General features: G+C 37.5%; 1 pseudogene; it reads left to right on the forward strand.

The window, feature by feature from the left end:
* Window positions 1-17,817, forward strand: part of LOC149235334 (putative pre-mRNA-splicing factor ATP-dependent RNA helicase DEAH5 pseudogene) — a 55,181-nt pseudogene extending 37,364 nt beyond the window's left edge.
* The last annotated feature ends 603 nt before the right edge of the window (window positions 17,818-18,420 follow it).

Raw genomic sequence — 18,420 nt, forward strand, 5'->3', positions numbered from 1 at the left:
TAAACATAACTTATAATAATGATGATGATTAACATCAACTAAAACTGTTGTGGTTTATTGGACTTTAAGAAAATAAGAGATTAATTGAGACTTTAATATTTTATTTCTATGTTAAAAAAGAAGGGAAAGAAGCATTCGTAAATCACCATAGTTTTGTTAACTTAACAAGTCAAGAAGGTTAGTAAGATGGACATGGAGAGGGAGGGAGAGGGAAATAAGAAGAAAGACATAGAGAGAGAAAGGTGGAGAGAGAGAGCGGGGGAGTGATAAGGAAGATGTAGAGAGAGGGAGAGAGGATAGCAATAGGGAAAAAAGATAGAAGCAGGGGAGAGGGAGAGAAGGGGAAGAGAGAAAGAGAGGAAGACGAGCAGGGAGTGATATATAGATATATTGGAGAAAGAGAGTGTATTTTTTGGGGGTTATATAGAGAGACCGAGGGAGATGGAGATATATATTGGAGGTGAAGAAAAAGAAGGGAGGGATGGAGATAGGGAGGGAGGGACAGAGAGAGGTGATAGATATGGAGTGAGAGAGCGTGTGTGTTTGGGGGGTGAGATAAAGAGACAGTAAAGGAGAGATGGAGGGCGATATAGATATAGATGGAGGGGAGGAGGGTGAATATTTATTGCACTAGATATATTGATTTCAGTGTAGATGGTGATTTCTAATCCGATTTGACTTCTTGCACTAGATGCATGGATTTTAGTGTATATGTTGATTTCTAACGATATTTGATTACTTTCACTGGATGCATTTATTTTAACATAGATGATTTCTAGTCCTATTTGATTGTTTGCACTAAATGCATTGATTTCAATGTAGATTGTGATTTCTAATCCTATTTGATTTCTTGCACTAAATGCATTGATTTTAGTGTTGTTGGTGATTTAAATCCTATTTGATTTCTTAGACTAGATGGATTAAGTTCAATGTAGATGTTTATTTCTAATTATATTTGATTTATTGCACAAGATGCATTGATTTCAACGTAGATGATTTCTAATTCTATTTGATTTCTTGCACTCAATGCATTGATTTCATTGTAGATGGTGATTTCTAATAATATTTTATTCCTTGCACTAGATGCATTGATTTCATTGTAGATGTTGGCTTCTAATCTTATTTTCTTACTTGCACCAGATGCATTGATTTGAGTGTAGATGCTGATTTCTAATCCTATTTAATTCCTTGAATTAGATGCATTCATTTTAGTGTAGATGTTGTTTTCTAATCCTATTTGATTTCTTGCATTACATGCATTGATTTTAGTGTATATGTTGATTTTTTATTTGATATAATTAGATGTATGATGGTAGATTAATTTCAAAGTGATTGGATTAATAGTGTGCATTGATTTGAGTGTAAGCACAAAAAATTATTGACAATGTACATTGATTTTTGTGTTATAGTAATTCAACCTATTAATATTGGAGAAAAAGAGAGACAAGGTATGATGTTTACTACAACAGCTAGAGCCAAATATTTAAATGGTTTACGATTTCAAATGTCCTTTCATATAATCGATATGAAAATATGACAAAACTATCAAGGATGACTATATGAATAGTAGAAGAAAATAGTTTGAGATTGATCACAATGAAGACTATTTGTAATTGACTATATTTTTATTATTCACATTTTCTATCATTCAACACTATTACATAGTCACTTTGCATTCAAAATTTTTATTTCATCACTAAAGTTATTGGCAATATTTCTCATCTCAATTTACTTATGTAACTAAGAAAATTTAAAATTAAAATGACCAGATAAATATCAGACATATTTAGCATGTTTAAAATGGTTACGTTAATACTAGATGTATTTAAATATTATTGATAAAATTAATAATTGATATATGTCTTTCAGATTAATCGCATCGTTAGGATTTGGTCGACATTTCGAACCAACTAATGTGGTTCATCCTCAGGACAAGGTGAGAAATCAGTCCATTTGAGGGAATAAATAGCAAGGACACATCACTCCTCAGAGTTAGCAGTTGGAAATTAGTCGTTATGTAATTTGTTAAATTGTTTAATAATTTAGTTGTCATGTAATAAATAAATGTTATGTTTCGATATTATAAATTGATTTGAGGGAATAAATAGCAAGGACACATCACTCCTCAGAGTTAGCAGTTGGAAATTAGTCGTTATGTAATTTGTTAAATTGTTTAATAATTTAGTTGTCATGTAATAAATAAATGTTATGTTTCGATATTATAAATTGATAATATTAAATTTAGGTGGAAAATAGTTGTTGTGTGATAAATAAATATTATATCTCGATATTATAAATGGAATAATAATTTTAATATTATATTAAATATTGTAATAATATCTTTAGTTAAGATTTGACCCATAATATTAGAAACTAGATGTTATGAAGAAATCATAAGCTAAATCATCTTTAACTAATTGATAAAATAATGTAATTTATTAATAATTTAATACTATTAATTCCTGGAATAATATTAAATCTTATCAATAATGCATTGATGATATTCTTATTATTATTATAATTATAGGTATTCATAATATTACAATTATTAGTTCATAACTATTATTATAATATCTTAAATAAACTTGTTGATTTCTATAATAATAAAATATAATAATTTTAATCCATTATTTTAATATTTATAAGGATAAAAAGATTGTAATTAGAATCTGGTAATTTGTTAAATAATGTATTGATGGTATTCATATTAAAATTATTGATTTAGAATTACTATTATAATATTTTTTATTCAATTATAATTCAATATATACATAAAGTATAATAATCATAATCTATTATTTTAATATCTATAAAGTTAAAAAGACTAGAATTGGAATATGGTATTTTTATTATTTTAAATTCAATATATTAATTATTTTGATATCTGTAAAAACAAAAACGGTAAACGGAAGTAGGAAAACTAATCGTTTAAAAAAAGGGGGAAGGAAGGCTGATGATAATTGAGGATAAAAAAAAAAACCTCCACCACCAAACAGAGAAAAATAACTCTGGATCACGAGGGATAAAGCCTTAAGACGAGAAGGAGATTCTAGCTCTCTCCTCTTGACCCTTCTTCCCCTCCCTCTCCTCTCCCCTTTACGTTATTGTTGGGTCTCCCTTCTCACCTTCGAGCTTTATCCCCTTGATCCAGTGTTACTTTTTTTTGTTTGGTGGCAGAGTTTTTTTTTTTTTTTCCTTTCCAATTATCTTATATTTAACATCTCGAATAAATGTAACTATGTACCACCATTAAGTAAATATATATTATAAACTAAAAAAGCTAATTCCTTTTTCTAACCAGTTTGCAATGCACAAAAATATTTAATAATTATGAAAATTAAAAACCAAAAATTATTATAATAAATAATTATTTTTATAATAAAAACAACTTATTTTTTAAATTTTGAAAAAAAAAAATGTGCCACCGTTAAATTAATATATTTCTTATGGACTAAAAGGGGGCCATCCTTTTTCTAAGCAGTTTGCATTGCCCATAAATATTTAATAATTATAAAAAAATAAAATCCAAAAAACATTATAATAAATATTTATATTTATATTATAAACAACTTATTCTTTAAATTTTGGAAAAAAAAAAACAAACAAACACAGCCCTAACACTTCACTTACCATAAAATCGATTATTTTCCTTAAAAGGATGCTGATTTTCTTTAAATATTCAAACGCCGAAAGACAAAAGGAGCCTTTAAATCCATGGCCGACACAAACCGATCCAAAGAGCTCACATAACCGAAATCAACCTGCCCTTTACGTGCTTCAATGATTAAAGCCACTGTATCACATGAATTTAATGAAGAGCTACACAACAAATATGGCTCGTTTTCGCACATAGAAGAGTTAGCATGCTTCAGCTTTATAAATTTTACGTTTTAAGCTAAAATTTTGATGGAAATAAAAGCATGTTTTATATAATTGAATGTACGTCAAACATTAGTTTACTTTACAAGATATATCAAAATATTTATTAAATAATAATGTTAGAAATATTTTAAAATATTTTTTAGAAATTAAAATATTTTTGTTGTGTAATAATTATTATTGATAATTAAATTAAAGGTATAAAATAGTATTCCCAAATGAATTATCAATATAGTAATTCTGAAAAAAAATGTGTAAACTAAATAAAGTCACCCTCTAAAAAATAATTATTATTGGGAGTTAAATTAAAATCTTGAGAATACTATTTCAAAATGAAGACATATATGAACATAATGTAAATTGAATGAGGTCACCACCACACAAGTGTAGGAAAATATTGTATCTCTTTAGTTTACATTATACAGATTACCAATTACATAGTAAGTGTTCCCCTCTAAGAAGAACTTCGCTAGTTGTCACTTTGCATCGGTCTACACCGTTGGATTGATTGTTAGACGATTGGAGAATAGTGTACCGTTAGATTAATATAGTTTCAACTGAATGACATTTGATAATCTCTCAACCTAATGGTTTTAACCTAATTGGTGGTCTTTCACTACTTGAGAGAGAGGTGTAACCATAGCCCTAGTTCTAGCTCTGAGAACGTTGTCATATGCACAACTTTGACTGATGTCTCACTTGAAGGCTATTAGGGACGAGCGTCCAGAGGTACAATTTTTATGTTAATTGTCATCACATTTCCTCTTTTTGATGATCTTTCTTCTAATTTTGGATATATGTATGCATTTTTAAGATTTTCGATTGTGTTTGAAACAATGTGTTTGTTTTCATGTTTTTTTGGGAACTGGGTCCTTTTTTTATGGTATTATTTGAATTGCGTCTTTGTCTTTGTGGTATTCTGTGAATTGGGTATTTTCCTTTTTTCTTTTTACGAATTTTGTGTTTCTTTTATTGTATTGCGATGATTTTTTGTTTTTAGGCTATCTTGTGTTAAACTTCAAGTGGTTTTGGTCACTTAAGGTTGTAGTGCAAGTCCTCATTCTGAAGCAAAACTCTTTCGATGGAGCACTACCATCTTTGGTCCTAATGAGACCCCTGGGAAGGTAAAATTCAGTCTTCCTGTGTATACTACAACCCGTTCAAAGCCTGGTCATTTTCTTGTTTTTAATTGTAGTGTAGACATTGCTGGATTGAGATTCTATGGGGAGACTGCTAAGACGAAGAAGCAAGTTGAGAAGAATGCTGCAATGGCTACCTAGTCGGCCCTTAAACAATTATCATAGTTGAGTGGATTGTCCTCTTCTTCCTATGACAATGAGAGCAGTGAAGAGAAAGAATTACCATTGCTAGAGTTTTGGAAAATATCTGTAAGGATGAGATAGGTAGGGTTTCCCAACAATAGAGGAGGAAGCTTCCTGCTCAAAGGGATGAAACTATTGTTGTTTCGACATATTATTAGCAGTATGTGGAGTCAGAATTAGTGTTGATATTTCAGTCCCATCAGCCCCCTACTCCACCTCCTACTTCCAAATTCTTTCCATTCATACATTTGATATTTCATTCAATTTTAATACTTATTAACGAAAGGATTTAGTTTCATTAAACTACCACTGAGAAAAAGGAAATCAAGTTTCACAACTATGGTTGTGTGAACCTTTCTTGTATGTGATGATCACTGTAAATTGTTGCAAGAAGGGAATCTAGTTGAAATGATGTCTTTGTTGCACCTTGGAGTGGATTTGAAGGAATCACAAAGGCTTATGAGCTAAAAGGATAATTGTCTCTTGTCCCAATAATTAAAGTTGTTGATGCTTCACTGCTTGGACTATAGCATACAATTCTTTGTCATCCATTGATTAATTTGTCACTGCATCAACTAAAGTTTCTGAGTAGTAGGTTATTGGTCTCCCTTGTTGTAACAATATTGCAATGATTTCTCTTTGATTTCAAAAGGTAACTAGAGGGTTGGTAGACCTGGAACTCTTGTATTACAAATTCTCTTCTTCAAGGGTTCAAATGCCCCAGAGAAATGGTCTACTGAAATGCTCTACCTCCCTTTATTAATGCATCAAAAGGAATTGCATCATCAGAGAAGTGTGGAAAAATTTTATTAGATGATTTGATAATCCCACAAATCCTCTTAGCTTAAGGTTCTTGTGGCCTAGACTCTACCCTATTTAGAATGACTTTGGCTTTTTTTGGCTCTATGCAGATTTCATCTTGTTAATTTTTAGGCCATGGTAAGAAGATTCTGCACTCAAAGAATAATTATATAACCCTGGGTAACTTTAAATCTTGAAACCTATTAAAATAAAAAAATTTGAATAATAGAATCTACAAACACATACTACAGAATATAATAACATAAAATACATGGAAAAACTGAACTCTGTAATCCGCATCACTATTTTTATTTAATCTAGAAAAATAGAAAACTATCATGCTATAACTGAAAACTCAATCTCACTAACAAATATAGTGCTACACCCTGTCATTCTTTTATAGAGTAAGAGATTGCTAGGGTTTATAAAATTTTGTCCTAATCTTTGTAAAGTGTTGTAGGTAGGAGGCCCCAACTCTAATCCTAATCTAGCTTAGAGAGGTATGCATGATTGATTGTCTTCAATTAGAGTGCCTACTAGGAGTTCATTGCTTGCATTAAAGAATGCAAAGTCTCCTAGGGATTTGTGACTCTCAACCAATGTGATTTATCCTAAAACTGGAAAACCAAACTGATTATCGAAAACCATATATTTCTAAATGAGAAACTAAATATGGAACTGCAGTGGTAAAACTAGAAATATACTAAGATTGGTTCATGCACATTGAAAGCATGCATGCACCCTCTTGTTGATCACTTTTACCTCATAGAAGAAAGGATCAACATTGAGGGGAATCCTTAGGGGAATCAAGGAGTTCCCTCCTTTGTTTTTATAGACGTGTTACTCTATCAATTGATAGTTTTTCTTTTATGCCTATTAAATAGAGTAGGGAGAGTGCTATGCAGTAAACCCACACATGATCTTCGACTTCAAAGAAAAAAAATGAGGATCTTTTAATAACCAGATAGCTTTTATGCACACAATTGAAGGTTCTCTCAATAACCAGTTGTTTTCTTTTTAAGCACATTGCTGCCTGAGAAAGGACGGGCAGATTCAAACACTTTAGAATACAGAAATGAAGGAAGAACATATTCTGTCACAAAATGGATTTTCCCACAACATAGATGATTTGTACTCTCACACAAAATATAACCAAATGAAATAGCCTACATTTACTAGATGAAGTTAAAATTAAAAGAAATGGTCAACTACAAACAAGTTAGAACTTTCCAAGGCATTTTTCTTTGTTGGTAAATCAAGAAACGAGAGAACATTTTCCATAGATGTATAATCAATAGTGATGATTGTATAAAGGGCATATCCAAGGCTTGACTTTCCAGTATGCACAAAGAAACAATTAGAAATCGATAAATGAACTTTTGAAATATGCACACCAATCCATATTTTAATTTAAGTGTCTTTATGTTGCATAGTGTTAATAGAAATGTTGTTGTCAAATTTATGAGTCCCCCTATGTATGTGTTTTTTTTTTTGCATTCTTCCAAGTTATTGCTCTGTTCTCTATTTTAAAAATAAATTCACAACCCTTGTTGTGTGTTTGATTTTCAATTCCCAATATAGTTGCAACATGAAAATCCTTGCTACCCATGTTGTGGTCAACCTCAAGTACTAACGCACTTTTTCTTGTTCTTTACCTATGCCAAGTCTTTCTAGGGCAGTGCTCAGTTGTTTTGTAGCCAATTTTCAGTGTTTTCTATTTCCTTAAACATTACTATCCTTGGAGACAAACTTCTCTCAGTTGTAAAATCTATGAGTTCCCCTTTGCATTTGCTTGTTTATTTTTAATTTGTGTACGCATGGTTCCAAGTTATTTTTGTGTGCTTTGTTTTAAATATAAATTCACATCCTTAATTGTGTGTTTTATTTTAAATTCCCAATATAGTTGCACCATCAAAAACCTTGCTACCCATGGTGTGGTTGGCCTTAAGTACTAAAGCATTTTCTAGTTTTGTCCCCTTTCCATGACTGTCTAGGGAAATGTTGGGTGGTTCTGTAACAAAGTTTCAATCTCTTCTATTTCCTAATACATTCCTATCCTAGTAGACAAATTACTTTTAGTTGTAGAATTCTAGGCCTCATTGAAATGATTTCTCTTGAAAAGAAAAAATTCATAAGGAAGAAGAGGAATGAAGTGTTATTTACTAAGAAAGTACCTGCAAGAATATCTCCATTGTTTGATAACTCCTAATACATGAAGGTACTTGCAAATCATATATAGAAATAAAGATAGGTATAGGAAACTTTCATCAATTATTATCCTTCTTGGGGAATGTGTACCTTCCCCTATGAGAAGAAAGCCATCCGGTGTCAACCAAATCAGCTCATTCCTACCAACCAATAAGATCTTAGGGTTGGTTGCAGCATCAATCTAGCAGGGTTATCGAGGAGACGAGAAAAAGGATGCATAATTGGCCTCATCTTCCATGAAGAATAATTCTTGCGTGATGTTGTCCACACAGATACCCACTTCTTCCATGAAGCAATTTATGATATATATATTCAATTAAAATGACATAGATTCAATTCTCCTTCAATTCCTCCCATTAAGACTTGCACTAGTCATAACAAAAATCTTCCAATGCAATGAGCCACGCCATTTTCTTTTGTTTTGGATAATGAAGATCATCATATTGCAGCTTGCTGCAAGAATTTCTCAGACATTGAAGAAGCCATCAGATTTTTTGCTTCTCTTTCCATCTATACCCTTCCTCAACAATGGCTTCCATGTCTATAATGTGGGAGCTCTTCATGTTGAGTATGATGAATATGCAGAGCAAAGGATGATTAAGCATGAATCCTAATTGGAAAACCTTTTTGTTGATTGATAAATGTTAGATATCAGTACAATATCAATCGAAGAAGGGCCTACTTGTGTTGGCATCTCGATTCTTCCTATGGTGCATCATGATTGCACAAGGATGTTGATTAGAGTTTTAGAGTGTGGAGATGAATAAGCTCAGGGTACCAGAATTGTTGTAGTAGAAGCTTTTGAGACCTACTTGGATGGCTCCGAAGTGGGCACTTTAGTTGAAATAGTTGCATACGACACATATTTAGAGGTGGAATGGTTGTTAGAATATTTTCTTGATCCTTTGTGTCTCTCATGAATCCTGGGGTATCTAAATGATTATGAATATTGGAGAGAAGATATACAAAATCTCCATGGACTCAAAGGCTCACCATTGTTGCATATTGGGTGTTATATCCCTATACTACTAGTCTAACCCCCTATTTTTATTAGTGCAACCCCCTTACTATATTATTGTGCCTATATAGTCACCATGTTGTTATTATTATGCCCCATAGAAGCCCACAATTGTTATTGTTGTGCCCCTACAATATTATTGTTATGTAGGCTGTGATTGTATTGGGACCCCTTAGAGTCCTATATACAGAAAGGAGGTCTTGTCATTTGTATCATCCAATAATTATTCATTTATGTAATATAAAGGAGGTTTCCCCCTCGAAGAGGCTAATTTTGAAGTCGTTGATCTATCTTTTCTATCTTTTTGTGAGATGGTTTCATAAAATTTCGTATGAGAGCTTTGGATTCTAGGGTTTCATTGCTCCAAATAGGTCATCATGGAAATTTCACAATAATATTTTCTATGATGTTTCCAAAGCTGAAATTAAAACCCATTTGAGCCGAAATCTTGATAAACCATCGGTCCAAATTTTAGATCTTGTCTCATTATGTTTTCGTAGATATGATCCAAGGAAGTTATGGCTTTTGTAGGCTCCTGAATTAGAAACCAAACAAGTGACCTTGGGAAAAGCATCATAACTTTCTCTCTGACCATGATATTGAAATTTCGTTAGAATTTATAGAAAGAGGGTGGACTGTAGTTTTCTGTGTATTGTTTTTAGGTCCGAAGGTTGAAACAGGGACACATGGAACTTCATAAAAGTTTTCTCTACTAAAATAGTATATAGTTAGGTCATATTGGGAGATTGGATATAACGCTTTCATGGAAAATCCATTTTTTATCAAACTGGTGGCACTGGAAAGATGATGTAGAGGGATACCATAGGTTTCAGTTTCATACCACATCAGAAATAATTTCAGAGATACAACAGATTCAAGATCGAGCTCCTAAAAGAAAGAAAACAAATGACTCGAATAAAGAAAATAGAAACACCTAGTAAGCAAAATTGGAAGGATGATTTGAAAAATGTGATCAAAGATATTATTAGTAAGATAAATGGTATAAAAGAAAAATTGAATGTAAAAATGGAATATTTGAAGAAAAACATAGAAGGTTTGAAGGAAGGTGGGACAAAGTCACTATAAGAAAGGCTTCCTAATTCTGAAAAGGTAGTAGAGGAAACCCATGATGTGAACAAAAGAAAAGTTAATCATGAATTCATAGACTCTAATGTTGGATTTAAGAACCATGATATTCCAAATATAGATATGTGGAAATTTAATGGCAAGGATTTGGTAACTTGGATACCATAGATGGAGCAATATTTTGATCTACATGATGTGCAATCTGCACAAAACGTAAGTATTTCATCTTTATATTTAGGACCGAATTAGTTTGTATGGTATAGAGGGTTTTGTTCTCGTAAACCACTTGTCACCTGGTAAATTTTCACGAAGGAAATGATATAACATTATGATAATACAAAGAGGAACACCTTCTTTAGCCAATTGATAACTCTCAAACAAAAGGGTTGAATGGTAGAGCACATTGAGGACTTCCAAAAATTGAATATAAGGGTAAAGCATATTTTAGAGAAGCATAGGATTGAAGTCTTCATAGGGACTTTAAATGATAACATCCAACATGAGGTCTGCCTTCGGGAATTTGATTCATTGGAGAAGGCATACAAGTTTGCAAGAAAAATTGAAAGAAAAATTATGGCAACAAGGAAGCTTTCCACACAAAACTATAAAGTGGATGTGTTGTTGCTCCTAGCCTTTCACTACCTACAAGTTTGAAACCACAACAATTGGAATTAAAAGTAGCAAAAGGAATTTTTTACAATTGTGATATAAAATACACTAAAGGTCATAAGTGTGCTGAGAAGAAATTAATTTATATAGATGGGGAAGTGGAGCAAGAAAAGGAACAAGAAATGTCAAAAGAAGAGAATATACACTAGGAACCAATCCCACAGAAAGAATAAATGGATATGACCATATCTTGTAATGCATTAACAGGAATGAAAACTCCTCAAACTCTCAAGATAGAAGGGCATATCAAGAAGAAAATGGTGTTGATTGATTCGGGTAGTACCCATAATTTTATTCATTGCAAGATAGCCAACGAATTGAATTGCTTCCTATATCCAACACTAGAATGTCAAGTAATGGTTGCAAATGGAGGAACCATAAATTTCTCTGGAAACTGTCGTAATATCAAGCTATCCATGGGAGAATATGTAATGAGTATTTCAATGCTTTCAATTCCAATGGGTGGTGTTGATGTTGTATTAGGATTCCAATCACTACAATCTTTGGGTATGACAGCTTTTAATTCTCAAGAACATTTGTTCAATTTTTTTTAGGAACGAAAGGAAGTTGAATTAAGGGGTATCACAGGGAAATTAGGAAATATAGTCAGCTCTAACAACATGAAAAATCTTCTAAAGAAACAACAACATGTCGTATTTGAAAAATTATGTTCACTAGAGGTTCCCACATAGAAATCATCTATTTCTCCAGATCTCTAAAAAGTTTTGGACAATCATTCAAAGGCATTTGAGACTTCCAAAGGCCTCCTACCTATTCGTGATCATGATAATGCTACTCATTTCATTCAGTTTTCCCCCAAACATCAGGCCTTACATATATCTATATTCCAAAAGCATGAAATTGAATGTATGGTTACAGAAATGTTAGACATTGGTATGATTCCACATAGTCAAAGTTCTTTCTCTCCTCCAACGGTATTGGTACATAATAAGGATGGATCATGGCACATGTTTCCTGATTATAGGGAGCTCAACAAGCTTACTATTAAAGATAAATTTCCCATTCCTTTCATTGATGAATTATTGGATGAATTACATGGAGCAATTTACTTCACCAAGTTGGACCTTCGTTCAAGATATCATCAAATCAGAATGAAAACTGAAGACATTCCAAAAACAACATTTATAGCTCATGAAGGTAATTATGAATTTTTGGTCATGCCTTTGGGCCTTACCAATGCACCTTCTCAATTTCAAGGTTTGATGAATTCCATTTTCAAACCCTTCCTTAGAAGATTTGTGTTAGTATTTTTTGATGATATACGAAGCTACAACAAGTCTTGGAAGGATCATGTTCAACATGTTGAGAGGGTTCTCAAACTATTGGAGGAGGTTTTAATGGATTTTATCACATGTTTACCCAAGTTTGAAGGAAAGAGTGTCATAATGGTGGTAATTGATATACTTACCAAGTATGCACACTTTTGTGAACTATCTCATACATTTAAAGCTAGTACAATTTCTATCATATTTATGGAAACAATTCAAATGCTACATGGAAACGCAAAGATTATTGTAAGTGAAAAAGATCACATTTACACTCAAAATTTTTGGATAGAATTATTTTCTTGTCTGGGTACTTAGTTAGATCATAGCTCATCTTATCATCCTCAATCTGATGGAAAAAATAAGATAGTTAAAAAATGTTTTGAAGGATATATTTGTTGCTTTGTATCTAATAGACAAACACAATGGTTCAAGTGGTTGCCTCTCGCTAAATGGTGTTATAACACTTCCTTCCATACTACAACAAAAATGACCCCATTTATGGCATTTTATGGATATCATCCACCATCCATCACATCGTATTTAAAATAAAATTCTAAGGTTCCAGCAGTGGAAGATCACATCGAGCATCAACAAAAAGTTCTAAAACTCTTAAAGGATAACCTCACTTTGGCAGATAATAGAATGAAGCAATAGACATATCAACATCACAACGAAACAAGTTTTGATGTAGGTGACTGGGTAGTTCTACGACTACAACCATGCAAACAAATGTCCCTAACAATGTAAACTTTGAAACGGGAACTGATACTGTTACCCGTTTCGTAGAGATAGCAAAAAAGTGACCTGATTTTGAAAAGGGGTGATGCAGAACGAACATGTTTTTTTTAGAGCATACTTTTTGGCACTTTAATTTTTTTATGTACATTACGTTTTAGAATCGTTTTAGAATGGTAGTGATTTTCATGCTGATTTAAAAAAGCGAGTATTCTGCATCACCACCTTTTTTTAAAAGACCTGTGTTTTGGCTTTAAATTTTCTAATGTATAAAATGTAAATAATTATTTTGTAAATTTGATCATTTTTGAAGTGGCCGTTTTCTTCACATTTTCTTGTTTTTTATTTTAATTTTAACTTTTTTTTAGTGAGGTTTTTATTGTTTTGCATTTTTAAATTAGGAGGTCGATATTTAGAATTTTCGATATTCTACATATTTATACATCCTTAATTAATTTTTGAAACCACATGAAATAATTGTTTCTAAAAAACAATATTTTTTAACAATGGACATAAAAATAACCATTTTTAACATAAATATAACAAAAAATTACATGTTTTGATAATTTTTTGCTAAAATTGACATGTCAAAATCACAATTTTTATACGATAATTTTAACCAAAAACAGTTAAATAATAGCTTTTTTTATGAATTTCATGTCAAAAAAATAATAATAATCACTTTTTTTTTTCAAAAAATAATGATTAACTTAAAAATCAATGCGAAAATCACATATTATAAATATTGAACGTATAACAACCCTAATTGATTGTTTATTATTCTCATAAAATGTCAAAGTCAAAACATTGCAAAGCTTGATTTGCAAGCATAAATTAAATTTAATCAACAATGTCACGTAATCCAAACTCTTCGTCCTTTAGAGTTTCATCATTGTCTTCTTCCACAATATTTTCTGTTTCCTTTTGCTCACTTTCCTCTTCTAATGGGTCTTTGATGTCTGCGAATCTCCCAATGTATGTCTTTCCAAACATTCCATGTAATGGTGGTTGGGGTTCCTTTGCCTTTTTTGCCACACGTGATTCACTAAAGTCCCCTTTATTCAACCCAATTTCTTGCATTGCATATGGAAGAAATTGAAGAACATTAATTCTTTGCTGAATGAAATTGCACTGTACTGGATCTTTTTCAATTGCAATGCAATTTCTTCCTTTTTGAAGGCAACATGCTAGTGTTGTACCTAATTATCGAGCACAAATGAAATAATGAACTAAATTAGTACAATGACATATTAATTAAAAAATAACATATTGAAATTCAATTCCATATAATAAAACTTACCTGAGCCAGAAAATAAATCCAGAACCCAATCTCCTTCATCTGACAAATGTCTATAAGATAGTTAATCAATAATTGTGGTTTTTGATAAATGTTAACTATCTCTCCTTTTGCTTTTGATTCCGGGAATCAACCAGCCACCAGCCGGGCGGGCCGCTGGTGGCTGGGTGATTCCCACCAGCCGAGCGGGCGGCTGGTGGCTGGTTCATTCCCAGAATCACCCAGCCACCAGCAGGGCGGGCGGCTGGTGGCTGGGTGATTCCGGGAATCAACCAGCCACCAGCCGGCCACTGGTTGATTCCGGGAATCAACCAGCCACCAGCCAGCCGGGAATCAACCACCCACCAGCCGCCCACTCGGCTGGTGGCTGGTTGATTCCCGGAATCACCCAGCCACCAGTCGGGCGGGCGGCTGGTGGCTGGGTGATTCCGGGAATCAACCAGCCACCAGCCGAGCAGCCAGCTGGTGGTTGGTTGATTCCCAGAATCAACTAGCCACCAGCCGCCTGGCTGGTGGCTGGGTAATTCTGGGAATCAACCAGCCACCAGCCCGGTGGCCGGCTAGTGGCTGGTTGATTCCGGAAATCAACCAGCGACCAGCCGCCCACCCGGCTGGTAGCTGGGTGATTCCGGGAATCAACCAGCCACCAGCCGGGCGGCCAGCTGGTGGCTGGTTTATTCGGGAATCAACCAGCCACCACCACCAGCTGGCCACTCAACTGTTGGCTGGTTGAATCCCAGAATCAACCAGCCACCAGCCGGTCGGCCGGCTAGTGGCTGGTTGATTCCGGGAATCAACCAGCCACCAGCTGGCCATCCGGCTGGTGGCTGGGTGATTCCTGGAATCACCTAGCCACCAGCGAGGGGGGAATCACCCAGCCACCAACCGAGTTGATGGCTGGTTGATTCCTAGAATCAACCAACCACTAGTTGGTCGCCCGGCTAGTGGCAGGTTGATTCCGGGAATCAACCAGCCACCAGCTGGGCGGAGCCACCTGCCGGGCGGGCGGCGGGTGGCCGGTTGATTCCCGGAATCAACCAGCCACAAGCGGGGCAGCCAGCTGGTGGCTGGTTGATTCCCAGAATCAACAAGCCACCAGCGGGGCGGCCAACTGGTGGCTAGTTTATTCCCGGAATCAACCTCCCACTAGCGGGGCGGCCAACTGGTGGCTTGATGAATCCCGGAATCAACCAACCACCAACCGGGTGATCGGTTGGTAGCTGGTTGATTCCGAGAATCAACCAGCCATAAACCGGCCGGCCGGTTGGTGGCTGGTTGATTCCGGGAATCAACCAGCCAACACCCGGGCGGATGGCTGGTGGCTTGTTGATTCCGGGAATCAACGAGCTACCAGCTGGATGCCCGGCTAGTGCCTAGTTGATTTCGGGAATCAACGAGCCACCAGCTGCTCGCCCAGCTGGTGGCTGGTTGTTTCCGGGAATCACCCAGCCACCAGCCGGGCGGGCGGCTGGTGGCTAGTGGCTGATTGATTCCGGGAATCAACGAGCCACCGGCTAGTCGCCCGGCTGGTGGCTGGTTGATTCCGGGAATCAACGAGCCACCAGCCACTGGCCGGGCGGGCGGCTGGTGGCTCGTTGATTCCCGGAATCAACCAGCCACCAGCTGGGCGGCCAGTTGGTGGCTCGTTGATTCCCGGAATCAACAAGCCACCAGCCACCAGCCGCCCGCCCGGCTGGTGGCTGGGTGATTCCCGGAATCAACCAGCCACCGGCTGGGCGAGCGGCTGGTGGCTCGTTGATTCCCGGAATCAACAAGCCACCAGCCGGGCGTCTAGCTAGTGGCTCGTTGATTCCCGAAATCAACCAGCCACCAGCCACCCTCCCGGCTGGTGGCTGGTTGATTCCCGGAATCAACCAGCCACCAACGAGCCACCAACTGGCCGCCCGATTGGTGGCTGGTTGATTCCGGGAATCAATCAGCCACCAACCACCAGCCAGGCGGGCGGCTGGTGGCTCGTTGATTCCTGGAATCAACCAGCCACCAGCCGCCCACCCCACTAGTGGCTGGGTGATTCCCGGAATCAACCAACCACCAGCCGGGCGGGCGGCTGGTGGACCAGCCGGCCAGCCAGCTGGTGGCTGGTTGTTTCCTGGAATCAACCAGGCACGAGCCGGGCGGTGAGCTGGTGGCTGGTTGATTCCCGGTATCAACCAGCCACCAACGGGGCGACTGATTGACTCCCCCGCCCGGCTGGTGGCTGGATGATTCCGGGAATCAACGAGCCACCGGTCGGGTGGGAGACTGGTGGCTGGTTGATTCCAGGAATCAACCAGCCACCTTATTTATTCCAGGAATCAACCACCTGTGGCTGTTGATTCCCGGAAACAACTAGCCACCAAACGCCCGCCCGGCTGGTGGCTGGTTGATTCGCGAAATCAGCCGGACACCAACCGACCACCCGGTTCATGGCTTGTTGATTCCTGGAATCAACCAGACACTAACCGGTTGGTGGCTGGTTGATTCCGGGAATCAACCAACCACCAGCTGGCCGCCCAGCTAGTGGCAGGTTGATTCCGGGAATCAACCAGCCACCAGCCGGGCGGGCGGCTGGTGCCTGGTTGATTCCAGGAATCAACCAGCCACCAGCCGCCCGCCTGGCTGGTGGCTTGTTGACTCCGGGAATCAACCGACCACCAACCTGGCGGCCAGCCTGTGGCTGGTTGATTCCCAGAATCAACCAGCCACTAGCCGCCCACCCAGCTGGTCGCTCTGCACGGCTGGTGGCTGGTTGATTCCCGGAATCAACGTGCCACTAGTTGGGCGGCTAGCTGGTGGCTGGTTGAATCTCGGAATCAACCAGCCACCAACCGGGCGACCGGTTGCTGGCTGGTTGATTCTAGGAATCAACCATCCACCAGTCGGGCGTGTGGTTGGTGGCTGGTTGATTCCGGGAATCAACAAGCCACCTGTTGGCCGCCCGGTTGGTGGCTGGTTGCCGGTTGGTGGCTGGTTGATTCCAGGATTCAACCAGCCACCGGCTAGCCGCCCAGCTAGTGGCAGGTTGATTCCGAGAATCATCCTGCCACTAGCTGAGCGGGCGGGCAGGCCGTCGGGGTGGCACAGCTTGGGCTGGCGCCACGCCGATGGCCCGCCTGCCCACCTGGCTCGTGGCTTGGTGATTTCAGGAATTGCGCGGCCACCAGCGACTCGCCCGGCTGGTGGATGGGTGATTCCGGGAATTACCCAGCCACTGGGCAGACGGGTCGCCCGGGTGGAGCGGCCTGGGCTCGCGCCACACCGGCTACTCACCAGCCTGCCCGGCTGGTGGCTCGGGGATTTCGGGAATCACGCAGTCACGAGCTGTGCTACCCCGGCGGCCTGCCCGCACGCCTAGCTAGTGGTTGGTCGATTCCAGGAATTGCCCAGCCACCAACAAGGTTGGTAGGTTGGCCGCTGGGGTGGCGCGGCTGGGGTGGCGCCACCCCAGCGGCCCCCCCGTCCACCCGGCTTGTGGCTGGGCAATTCTTGGAATCATTTTTCTTTTGTATCTAGCATGTTATGGTTGAAAACATGTTGAATTTATACTTAGGAAAGAAAAATGATATCCTACCAAAAACATTAATGTTTTTTTTTCCTCATAAACAACTTTGTTTGGCACATAAAAATTTTCTTTTACTAGCATTTTTTAAAAATTTTGATAATTGACCCTAAAAAAAGAAGTCATTGTTCCAGTATCATCACTTTCATTTTTAATCTATATTTTGCATGAAAATTTCGTAGTAAATTTCGTAGTCACTGCCATTTTTAAAACATGTTCAAAGTTGACCCCTAAAAAATAAAATCATCGTTCCAGTATACACACTTTTAATTTTTAGCACTGTTTTTGATGTTTTTTCGGGCTTTTTTGGCCAGAGTTCCCGTTTTGAGTTTATAGTTCCCGTTTCAAAGTTTACATTATTCCCTCAAGAATGATAAGAAGGATAATAAATTATCACCAAAGTAGTATGGTCTGTACAAGGTGTTACAAAATATTGGTACTATGGCATACAAATTGGAGCTTCCTGCATCTTCCCGAGTGCACCTAGCTTTCCATGTTTCATTCTTAAATAAGGTTATATATGAGAAGATCCCAGTTCAACCAATATTGGCAGAACT

Source organism: Pinus tabuliformis, chromosome 8 (assembly GCF_031772625.1).
Source record: "Pinus tabuliformis cultivar Carrire ecotype Pingquan chromosome 8, CPIR1, whole genome shotgun sequence".
Lineage (NCBI taxonomy): Eukaryota > Viridiplantae > Streptophyta > Pinopsida > Pinales > Pinaceae > Pinus > Pinus tabuliformis.